This window comes from Falco naumanni, chromosome 9 (assembly GCF_017639655.2).
Source record: "Falco naumanni isolate bFalNau1 chromosome 9, bFalNau1.pat, whole genome shotgun sequence".
In the NCBI taxonomy this organism is placed as follows: Eukaryota; Metazoa; Chordata; class Aves; order Falconiformes; family Falconidae; genus Falco; species Falco naumanni.
In genome coordinates this window covers 14,379,153-14,391,724 of record NC_054062.1, presented here as the reverse complement: position 1 = coordinate 14,391,724, position 12,572 = coordinate 14,379,153, and the positions used below count along the sequence as shown (strand labels likewise).

Below are 12,572 nucleotides of genomic sequence, written 5' to 3'. Positions count from 1 at the left end.
TTAAAGGATAGTAACAGTTCAGCTATGCCAGTACCTTCCTCAGCATCCCTGGAGGAAGACTGGTGTAATATTGGAAAAACACAGAGTTAAATATTAACATGTACTACTGAATGTTCCCACTGAAAAAATCAGGACCATTTCCAAGCAGTGAAAGCAGACTTTCCTTTCCTGTAGTCAAGTTTTGCTGCTTAATTTTTAAAACTACAGCTTGCTTGGTCATTTTAACGTGGTTAAAATTTAGAAATTGAGAGTGCTCTGTTTCTCAAGTGCTCTCACTCAGTCTGCTTCTCCTTTCCAGGTGATAGACTTAGGGGAAGAATTTCACGTGGTAGATTAGTGCTGAAACATGGAAGTTTTTTTCAAGGTAACAGGTTGAATATTTACTTACTTTTCTTTCCTCTGCACTTTGGCTTGGAAGTGGAAGTTTCATTGCTTACTCTTTTAGTCAGAAAGGTGATGTTAACAGATGTTGTGATTTGGTGTCGATGCTACAGTAACTCCTTAAGGCGTACTCAGAATTAGGGTTCCTCTTGTGTTAGGAAGACTCGTAGCTGCCCCCATTTGTATTAGCTCATCAGCTAATGCCACAAATGTGGCATTTTTTTCTGCCAACTTGAAATGTCACAATCAGTCTCTGCTGAGGTAAAAAGGTGCACAAAGGAAGTGGTTTTGATGAAGAGGAGTCTTTCACTCTTAACAGTTTGATGTATTCAGAACACATATTTATTCTGTTGTGCTGGTTGTCTCGGGTGTCATGACTTCTGCCTCAGTGGCTGGGAATCCCTGCTGGAGGTGTTAAAGCTCTAATCTTTGCAGGGCAGCTCGGATAACAGCTGTGGTGAAGCAGGAGCAGTAAAGCCTATGACCCTGAACTGGAAGGGCTGGATTGGTTAATGGAGTGGTTGTGGGGTGGTGTTGCTGAACCTCCTCTCTAGATATATAAAAACTATTCATGAGGATATTGACTTAATCCTTCAGAAATGAAATGATGTGTTTTTGTTTTAATTCCAATTTACTTGCATTCGCACAATAGCATCCCAAAGCAAGAGATGTCTTGGCATTTGCATGAGGTACGTGCCGCTGCCCACAAAGAGCCAGTAAGATAAGTCAATAAAAACAAGCCATGCAAGGCATGAATTGCTTAGAGGTGGAGGAGACTTATTAGGCTATCTAGCCCTCCTGCATGCCAGCAAAGAATTGCTTCAGCTGGATTTGCTTTAAAGGGCAGATGAATAGCTGAGTAAAACACAGGATCGCATTTTCTGTATGGTACGGTGGAAGGCCGCCTATGCTTCAGTTTTTACATGTGCGCCTAGCTCTGAACCTCATAAGCAACAATATCCCAGAGAAATTTTTTCCAGGCGGCTTTATTTAAGGTGTAACAATGGTCTGAACAGAAACTGCTCTGATTGCGCAGATGTGTGGTTTTGCTTTGCGGGGTGATTTTTATCTCATCAAAGGAGAACAAGAAGAAAGAGCAAAAATCTGTGAGTATGGCTATGTATGAGGGAGTGTGTATGTGTTTGACAGAGCGAGAGGTCTGGCCATGTTATATCAATTGTGAGAATGAAATGTCTACTCTGCCTGACTGTAGGGAGGGAATTTTACAAAGGCAACACGTTGCAAAGAGAACAAAGGCCTCACTGCATTATGGCTGTGTGCGACACTGTTAATGCTAAAGCAAGCTACCACTTCCTATTAAAGCAGTGTCTCGCACGTTCATGAAACAGGCTGTAATGCAAAGTGATTTAGTTCACTGGGAGCTAATGCATCTAGTCCTGGCACAGACATAGGAGGTCTCTGTCCTAGACAGAAAAACATGTTGGTGCTGGTGTTTTAAGCAGCTTCTTCTGGTGACTGGATGGGGAACTGCAGGCACATTTGTTTCATTGCATTAATTTCTTTCATTATTCCCCTTTTGTCTGTTATTGTTTCCTTACCAGTATTTCTATTTCAATAGAAAAAGAGCTCTGTGGTAAGTTATGTGCATGCCCCACTTCTTTCCAGGCTTGGCATGTTTATATATACAAAGAATTATAAAGGAATTAAAGAGAGGACCAAAGAAGCTCAGAAATTCCTTGGGAAAGCTTGTCAGATTTTTAATTAATGGGCATATAGCAGAGGGAGTGAAATCTGTTGCTCAGTACCATAATAGGCAGTGCAGTGCTTCTGCCTCTCTCTGTCATCCTTAACAGACGGATTTATTTTTGGTAATGAGACATTTATCTCCTTTGCATCTATTAAAAGCTAGTTCCAGTGTCAAAAATCATTTGGAAATAACATGAAGAAGTTTAATGGTGAAGCGTGTTTCTTCTGGATGCTTGTCACAGCTTCATGAAGTGCTGGGGATCCTTTTCCACTTTATTTTGGTGTATTTTTGTCTTGCTGCAACTTGCATTTCCAGATGTTAGATGTTTTTCTGATACCACCAAATAATGGTGTGAATATTTAGATTGTATGAAGAGGCTTAATGAAATTACTTTCAGGGCAGTAATTAATATACTGTTGCTGTAATAATGGTTTTTCAGCACTTTGCTGTGTGTGAACCCTTTAGGACTCCTTGTTAGCTGCAGATCCCTGCCTACCTGACTTAAGCCTGTTGAAAGCAGACTTGCTTTTCTTCGTGGGCATCCTTGAGGCAGCCCACAGAAAACCATGTGTAAGCAGCCACCTGGTTGAACTCACTTGCTGTGGCGGAGTCCACATAGAAGTAATTGTGGTAAAGGAATGCCGTTAGTCAAAAACTATGGGCTCTGCCTGTATTTCTGGTCCTGATACAATTCAGCTAGGAAAGCATTTTCACACTTGTGGACCGAGTAATTAATGTCATACTATAAGCAGGTCAACAAGACGACCACTTTCCTTAATCTGTCCATAGAGAAGCTTGTATGGGCTCTAGATGAATGCAGTGGGTTTTTTGTAGGCATTTGTTTTAAATCCTGTGGGATTTATTAGATGCCTTTTAATAGGTTTTCAAACTATTCATAGCGTTCTGCAGGTGGGATGTGATTTTCCTGGTGAAATCTGAAGTGCTTGACAACCGGTGAAAAAAACAACTGCCGCCTTTTAGATTTGTAAATAAGATGCCTTTATAAAAGTTGTCTGATGCTTCTGTGCTTCTCCATTTTGTTAGCTATAAAAGAGGGGAAATGGCCAGGATATCGGAAAGGCTTACTGATGTAAGTGACCCAGAAGCTTATTCCGGGAAGTTTATTTTCAGGAAGTGTTGAGTATTCATACTTTGAAAACCCTTTAAAGTATTTATAATTCACACCAGACATTCTTTGCAGTCTTGGTGACCATCTCATAAAGGTGACGTAGGACTAAATAGATTGATGCAAGGAATGTTTTGACTTTTTAGCTGATAATGTGCTAATTATAAGAACTGGAACCCGTCTAGTGACAGAACCACAGATAACAAACACTGGAAGGTTACTATTCCAGAAGAGTTATGTCATCCAGCTCCATGGATGAAACATCTTTTCCATGGTATTCCAGAAGAGTTATGTCATCCAGCTCCATGGATGAAACATCTTTTCCATGGAAGAAATTGCATCCTGCATGGAAGGGATTCTCTTCTGTACTGTACAAATCCTACAATTGTCCTTACCTACCCATTTCCTTTCACTCTTCCTTTCTTACACAGAAGTTATTCTCCTCATTTGGCTCCTGCCACAGTCCCTGTGTCTGTGTACCATAAACAATGCGACCCTTTCTTCCCCCTGTCCTCCCACACATGCTTCTGAACAATGCTGGTTGCTAGGATTACAGTCCTCATAAGGCTAGAGGTGGGGAAAAAAGTGTCCCTTCATCATCAGCTTCCTTTTGTGATCTGCTGTTCTTTGAATTACTTAAGTCATTTTTTCCAAAGGCATGTTTGTTTGAAGACCTTCCGACAGCAGTGCTGCTGCTGCTGCGCTCCTTGGTGCTCTTCCTGGCCTTTTGTTTAAAAAGGCACAGAAAGTCAGTGACTAAGTTGGGGAAAATGATTTAATTTCATTGTACGCTGTGAGTTAAACCTTGACTACCTTCCACAGGGACTACATTAATACGTGATGAAAAGGGACAAGAGCTCCAAAACAGCAGGGGCAGTGACACTCTGTTCTGCTCCCTCTCCTTCCTCCCTTCTCCCCCACACTCAGGTTTTACAGACATCAGTGTTGACTGTGTGATGCGTCACGTACACTGCAGAACTGGGCATGTTTCTCCTTCACAGGAGGTATGTGGAAAATTGACAGCCTTCACATTATTTCAAGTGGCACAGCAGCCATCCTTTGTGCCAGAATAATTCTTGCAGGCATAAATGGAGACTGAGTTAGACTGTTGTGGGCAGAAGGATGGATATACATGCTCTTTGTTTCTTAATAAATATGTACTTCTGTATAGTGTGAGCACTGATTTTTTTTATTTTTATTATTATTGTTTTTTAAACATGGATCCTGTTTGTCAGCATGCTTGAGCTACAGAGTTCAGCTCCGGGAAGTTTTAGTGCTTATTCCAGGGACCTCCCATAGCATTTCCCTGGAAGGGATAAAAAGTATAGTCATTCCAGAATCTATATAAAACCTTAAGTTTGAAATGCCTTCACTGTGCTCAAAATAGTACAGGTTAGTACCAAGTTCTTCAGAGCCCACTGGGCCTGTTTCACAAGGCAGGAGCTCGTTTTGGAAGAACCCATGTTCCCATGTGTCTTAAAATTTTGCCTGCAATATTCGGGAGCGAGCTGTTTAATAATAGTGCTACAGCTGAATGATCCCTCTTGATCAAAAGGCACAGCATGCAGCTACGAGGTGGAGTTGAACAGCCTGGCGCTGATCCCTGCATCCCACCCGCCTGGCTGAGCCCCACATTGCCTTTGGCACCCTGTAGGGGTGGGCAGCACTGAAGTCCTGCCTCTGTATCGCTGAGCTGTGTGCTTTGGGGATGGAAAGGACACGGGTCAGGAGGACGTGTTGTCCACCTGGAGAGATGATGTGGTTAGGGGAGTGCAGGCGTTCAGCAGTTGATGCAGTAAATTCAGGACAACATTTGCTCCATCAGAATCAAAGAATAGGGGAATGTTCTTACCCTTTCTGTCACAGGTAGCGTTGAAAGACTTTGGTTGCAATAAATTCCTAAAACAAATGAGCAAGTCTCCCATTCCCCCATAAAAAAAGCATGTATTTATTTCTACGCTGCAGCTAAGAAATTGCACAGGAACAGAACTCAACACAGCAATTCAGCGAGAAATCTGTTTCTTGGGAAAGCTCACAACTTCTTTGAAAACAAGACCATCAGTGGAAGCACGCACACCCTGACTTTGTGGGTCATAACCTGCCTGGATGCGACTCTGTGCAACCTGCTCGAGAAGAACCTCCATTAGCAGGGGTTGGACGAGATGATCTTCGGAGGTGCCTTCCCACCCTGACCACTCTGTCACTCTGTGATGACTAATTTAGTGTGGAGCCCAAAAATAGTGAAGCAGTCAGAACACATTTGTACATTTTGCATACTACTTAATTTAAAAGTTAATTCAAATATTGTGCTCTCATCTTGCTCAAGCTGTTTGGAAGCTGCATGGCTGCCACCTAATCAAAAGTTAGACCATTGCGCTTGCCAAAAAGGAAATCTGTGCATATTTTGCCCTGACCAGACCATTTTGCAGGGAGCGGTTGGCATCCTGGATACTGTTTCTTCAAGCTGTAAATCAGCAGTTTAAAAGCAGAATTTCATTTTGCTGTTACTGCCTTTCTAGCTGTCAGGAATGTAGTTGCAATGTGTGCCTGATCCTCGGGGATATCTGTAGGAAGCATGTGTTAGTGATTGAACTTAATTGGACTCTCAAAGAATTTCTCCTCTATTGCAAACCAATGGAAACAACAGTCCTTTGGCGCTCTGGATTAACATTAGATAAGAATGGTTCATGTTGGGGTTACTTATCTAATGGCAACACATAATATTACTGCTATTCAGAATAACATTTGCTCCGGTATACTTAGGCATGTTGCTGTCTTGTGGTGTATGGGAAGTCCATGACTTTCCTGGAGCAGTGTTGCTGCAATCAGGGTATGTCACTTACTGTTCTCAGCCTTTGACTTAACATTCTAGGCAAAAACATGCAGGACTGTTTTGTTTTGTTTTAAAGAGGTTTGACTGGTTTTTTGTTTTGCTTTGTTTCTCTTTTCAGAGGCATTTGTTTGTGCAGTGTGGCTGAGGGTAGGGCAGGATTTGAATCAAAAAGCTTTTTGCAGGTAAACAATCAAAGTCTGACACATTAAAGGCAACCTGTAGGCAGCATTTGCCCCTCATAAATTAACACGTAATATGTGTTTTCCATAACAGCACTGGCATTAGGGCATGAGATATGCGTTGGGTATGGAATTTGAGTAAGTACAGGATAGAAAGGGAAGATACAGCTGTGCCATTTGCTAGTGTGCCTCTCTCTTTTTCTGTATTAGAGTTCCTCTGTAGGAATGTCAGCACATCATAGCACCCAGATTGGATAGCATAGTGTTACTCTTCCTGCTTCAGACAGTAAGTGAGAAATTAAGAGCTGAATGGCACAGGAAGACAGGTAGCTTAGGCACGGAGACAAAATGTCTCTGCCAGTAAAAGCGGCTTTAGGGTGTCAGTGGTAGTACATGATACCTGACTGGTATAGCCAGTGGTGTTATAGCGTTGTCATGGGTTGCGCTATCCAGTGTGGTGGGCTTGATCCTATGGACTTTTGAGGAAAATGAAGCTCAGAACCTGTGGAGGTGGGTTGAAGAGGGATGAGGTGTTCTAGAGCCCTAGTCCTTACTTAGGGGTTCATACATCCTTACTAGTGGGTTCAAGTAGCTGGTGAGGTAAGTTGCTTTCTGAGGAGGAAGAAGTAGAAAAGTTAATGGGAATTCTGTTTACTCTCCAGAGCAACACTGTGGGGAGGGAAAAATTCCTCACTGATTGGAGTACCCACAAGAACACATCAACATGTGCATAAATCTTGTGACTGAGAAAGGAACAGTAGGGTAGAAAAACAGTGGGGTGCTGTGGGTCTTGTGTAGAGCTCCCCAGAAGGGCTTCTCCTGCACAGGACGATGGACTGATGTTTGATGTGAGGGGTTACCTGCCAGGGTAGGCAGGAGCCCTCCCCCATGACGGGTTGTCTTGCAGAGATGTTGGGTTTTTTCCCTTCTGCTTTGGGACTACAACTGTCCTGACTCACATGTAAAACTTCCAGGATGAGAAAGGGAAGTCTGGACACGATATATTCTGCTGAATGAATACTTTTCATCCTATGGTGCCCTTCCCACTGGGGAGAGGCTTGTGTCTTCTCCCCATCCAGAGGTACCTACTGATCTACCATTTGAGAAACAAAAAAAACACCTTCTCCTGTACTGAGAACAGACAGCTTTTCACTGCGAGTATGCAGGAGGCGTAAATGTTCCCTTACCAGGATCCAAATACGAGGATGATGCAAAATTGTGAGATCTGCCTGTCCTGAGGCTCTGTGCCACAGGGTTAAAGACAGCTTGGAGCATGGGCCCTGCTTCTATCACTCACACTAGGCTCGGAGAGTTTGAGCTGAATTATGCTGCTTGCTTGGCATTTCTAATTGTATGTCCTTGGTGGCGGCAGCAGCAAATGGATTTCCCAGCTGCTATTACCTGCTCTTCAAAACATGCAGAGAGGTGCCTGTTGCAGGTGGGGAGATTGTCAGGTGATTTCCCACACTATGGCCTTAATGAGGTGAGAAAAAACTAGATTTAACCTTGAGCAGAAATCCTGAAACCGGATCTTCTACAGGGCTTGGATCTCATTTAAATACTCTAGCTTTTGCACATCTGTCTTTCTGCTCCCAGTTGCTTCTTAGGGAGACCTGGAGGAAGAGACAGGCAAAGGCCAACCTCTTCAGGCAGGAGGAGACACTTCTCTGAGAGACTCCAAGACGCAGAAGCAGCAGCATAATGTCGGCAGGAGGGAAATAGCTCTGCGGCACACCCACAGTGTCCCTACGTGTAGGCATCCACAGGCTGTGTCCTTGGCAAGTAGGAAGACACCTGACTAAATAGCGATGGCCAAAGCGGTAAAGCAGACTTCTCTGTACATGAGAACCTTTGTCCTAGTCCTGACTCACATGTAACTTTGTATTAAACACAGCATAGTGAGAGTAGTGTTAGAACATTTGTATACATCAATCAGACTGTCATTAATGTGACAAGCTTGGAGACTTTAACTATTTACCAACTTCTGTGGTATTTTTAGAATGCTTAGAACACTCTTGAAAAAATCCACAAGTGATGAGTAGAAGTTACTCTGTATGAGTTGCATGTAGTGCTTTCATATTTGGCTCTCTTTTAACCTATTATGGAACCTGTTACTTTCTTGTCACCAGACAAGCCTGTGTCTGATGTATTACATCAAAACATATTCCTGTCTCCGAATGCTAACAGCAGCACATTCAGTTCTCTGGACTTCAGCAGCTGAAGTGGGTGTTGCAGGAAGTTTGGCACTGTTTCTCTTCACAGAATAATAAACACAGATGATGTTGCCTTGGCTTTCATATAGACATAGAGGCTCTTGCCTCATAAAAGCTGATTCATAGACAAATGGTGACTCTTAGCTTTTTTTTTTTACTTAGTTCAAGTAGATGGGCTAGAAATAATCATCAAATTTTCTAGCAGACCCTAGGATGGTGGTTTCTTTTATTTTAGAATGAGAGAGCATTTTATAGTTCATTTTTCTAACAGCTGCATTAGATTATGGTGTTTTGTAACATTTACTGCTTTTTTCTTTTCCAGGAGGAGTCCAGAAAACACCTGTAGAGCTGTGGCTTCTTTCTCCAAGCTCAGCCAAAGGTATGTACTTTCCCCACTGTTACTCTCCCTAGTGTTCATCTCAAGTGCAGTATGGAAACTTTCAGAAAAGCGAGTTTCAAAGGTATTGGCAGAAGATGGCTACTCCCTTGATTTTTGAATGCAGTATTTTAAACACAAAGGTCTTCTCCAGAGAGTTGCATTGAATCAGAACTAAGCTTGAGAATTCACGTTCATGTGTAGAACAATGGCCATCCTGCTTGTACTGGCTGTTGCAAGTGATGTTCAATATCAGGCTGCCTGGTAATGGATAAATGCTTGGTTTCACAGGCTCCAGAAAAAGAACAGAGCTATTTAGTAGCAGGTCTACAATGACTTCAAAATCATGGTCAAACTGTTAATCAATATGATTCCCCAAGGTTACACCCTAACTCAGTTATAATTCTGGGAAAATAACGTGGCATGACGGAAGCGCTGTGTCCTTCCCTTGCCCAGGCTGTGAGTCTTCCTGGCTCTCTGTAAGAAGGTCTTGTTTTGTAATTAAGCACTGAATCAGGGTTGTTCTGCTCCTCCTCAGCAGCTTAGTACCTGAAGCACTTTTACCAGGAGAATTGCCTGGTGTAGAGAAAGTGCTTTCAGCAGATGTGCAAAATTTTGACCTACAAATAGGATAACATAATAAACAAGAACCTGATGTTCAACTGTTCAAAGCTGTCCTTGCTGTCTGGTTTGTTGTATAACTTGGAAGAACTGAAATAGCTTTTGTGGTGATAATTGTTAACACATGGTTGCATAGTTAAGAATAAAGAATAGTGTTTTTCTATAAATGTTACTGTAAAAGCCCATAACATAGCATGAGATTTCAGTGTTTTTTCTGAACTAATGCAGAGAACTATGTAGCCTAATAATTATTTTCTAGATCTATAAAATAATGCAAAATTCCCAAGTAAAATTCTAATTCCTATTGAACTCTGCACATCAGCTTGACTGTGTCTGCCTGGTAGCAGAGAAAGCAATGTATGATAGGGAACAGTGGGATTCTTTTTGTTTGTTTGTTTTTTCTTCCTTTCAAGCAGATGTTGGTGGGAAGTGGTTCCTTTGAACTATCACACCACATAAGCTTTGACTGCTGTGATTTGTCCTCACTGCCATACCTTCTGAATGTACCACCCCCCAGCCCTTGCCGCTGGAGCTGATGGTGCCCCAGGTTCTCAGCGAGCCCTGGGCAGGGAGGGTGCTGGTTGTCTCTTTCAGTGTCCCAAGAACCGTGAGCATTTTCTAGCTCTGCATTTGCAAAGCCAGATATTCCCTGACCCTGTGTGAACTCACAATGCTTTCCTCCCTCCATAGACCCCTCTTTTCAGTGTGGAAGAAAGAACTGAGAATGATTCAGAATTAATTTACGCAAAGTTTTCCCAAGTAATTCTCAGCCACCCATGGGTTTTCCTGGAAGAGTGGTATACAATAGGCCTTTGTCTCCAAATGGATTTATTTATTATTTTTGAATCTAAATGCCTAGTTTGACCCCAATCTTAAAGGGCTTTTTAGTCCCCAAGGCTTAGCAGTTCATTCTCGAAACCTTTTGAAGATGTGACTCTGCTGTGATTATACAAGGTATCATAAATCTGTTCAGTAGTAGAATGAATGCAAATTATTCTAATTATATCTGATTCAGAGCTTGTTACATTTTAAAGGAACTAGAGACAAAGCAAAATGGCTATGAAAGAAGTTTTATGGTTTCTACAGAAATTTATTTTTGTGAATTAGGTCTGTATTCCTTGACAAAAACCAGTGCATCTGTGGGGGGAGGCATACTCTCAGCAACAGGTTTGGAGTTCCTACAAGCTGTGAGCGCTGAATTGAGATGAGTTGCTCAGTTAACTATTCTTTTGATTATTTCTTTGGATACTTGAAGCTGTGTTCTTTAGAGACAAAATAAAACAACAAAGGGATCTCCATCTTCTCTTTGCCTCAGATTAGTTTGCATTAAGCACAAAGGCATTGTACCACTTGTCCAGCTGGTGACACAACAGTTACTTTAATTTGAAAATATTGCTCATGCAATGAGGACTTCACCAGGAGGTTTACATTCTTCTGCTTAAAAGTGGTTTGGTTTTTTTTTTTTCTCTGATCAGGTAGAAAAGGAGTGAGGTTTTAACTTAGTCGGTTTAAATGTCCCCTCTCCATTTTAGTTTGATTCCATTAAGTAGTTTGACCTTGTGGAACACAGATTTCATGTGAAAATCCTCTCATGTCAGCTCTGGTATTTGATGAGCTGAGAAGTTCATGTAAATTATGATATCTTCAGAGAAGTGTTTCTGACAACTGTTACAATAGGTAGAGAGCTGCAGCCAGGTTTTGCTGGGTGTTTTTCTCAAGAGCTAAACCCTTGCAACTGAGTGGAAATTTCTGTAAAGCGTTCAGCTTCCAGTCATATGGGGGCAGATTATCTGAAGTGTTTCTGTTCTGATCCTTCTGAAAGTCTTTGTCCCTAACTCACTTGCACAGAGCTGCCTTGTCCCTGCCTGCCCCCCCTTCAGAACTGTTATACTGCTCACTTGATAGATGGTGCACACCTTTCCTCCCAGAGAGGTGTTAATTTGCTCCAAATCTGGACTCTGAAAATTGTGTTGGTTGCAGGTAAATAAATTTTACTGGAATCTTGTCATGCACAATCCTGAAAATGAGAGAAAAGAGTTATTAGCTCATCTGTTTTATTGCTGTGCTGATATAGCTGTATTCCCTGCAATATATTTTTGTACTGCTTGGTCCAATCTACTTTTAAATGACTGAAGTGGTGGAGTATTTTTTATGCCACTGAAGAAATGGTATAAAGTCCAATAGATTTCACTGTTATGGGAATTTGTCCTAATAGAGTTGCCTCTTGTTTAATTTTAGACTTGCTTCCATCAGATATAGCTCCTTTTCTTTCCTAATGCACACTGACAAATGTGAAAACCCTCTCAATTAATCTCTTAGTCGAATCTCTTTCAAGGATAAAATAACAAGAGTGCTGTTAGTGAAACTGTATTAAAATTAATAGGAAAGAACTCCTAACCCTAGGATGCAGCTGTGGAGGTGGATGGCTGGATGAACGCTGTCCGCCGCTCCTTGTTCAGAGGCCCTACAAACGTGCCACAACAGCAATTCATCATATCCCTGAATTTCATGTTAACAGTGCGCAAATTGTTGATATTATGGGATAAGACTCATCACCAGCTTCACCATTAGGAGCAACCTGATGCAGAGAGAACAAACCCCAAAGATTTCTGTTTGTACAGGTTATGGAAATTTGCAATGTGGTTGGTTTGTCTCCACAAGCGTTACCCCGAGGCTGGATGACATGAAGGCCTGACACTTCTGCTGCCCTGTTGGGTTTTCTCCATTATCATGAGCATATTTTATTCATTGGCCCTGAGGCCAAGACATCATACATCCCCTGTTTGCTTGAGCCTTCAGTGCTTGTGTGGTGTCAGTGATGAAATCACTCAGCTCCTGTCTGGTCCCTGAAACTGTGCATCCGATCTGCCACCGGGGTTTCTGTTTCACAGTTAATTCCACACAGGGCATGACACACTCAAAGCCAGAGAAAAGTCATGTCAAGAACGGTGTGAAAAATGGACAGGACCATTCTAGACTCTTCAGCCAATATTAAAGATAAAGCTGAGATTTGAAATAGTTGTTTAAATTTTTGTGAACATGAGGATCTGGAGGTAGATAACATAAAGGAGAGAAGGCGCCGTGGGTGTAGCTGAGCGCAGCCCCACGTCCATAGTGCTGAGCTCCCAAACTCCA

The 12,572-nt window shown here is 42.1% G+C and overlaps 1 protein-coding gene across 3 annotated transcripts in view; it reads left to right on the top strand.

Moving 5' to 3' along the window:
• SORBS1 (sorbin and SH3 domain containing 1) overlaps nt 1-12,572 on the top strand; it is a 173,116-nt gene that overhangs the window by 36,326 nt on the left and 124,218 nt on the right. For all 3 annotated transcript variants that reach the window (XM_040607430.1, XM_040607431.1, XM_040607433.1), the window contains one exon: nt 8,763-8,819. The gene's annotated coding sequence lies outside the window, so the exon portion shown is untranslated. The remainder of the gene's footprint in view (nt 1-8,762; nt 8,820-12,572) is intronic.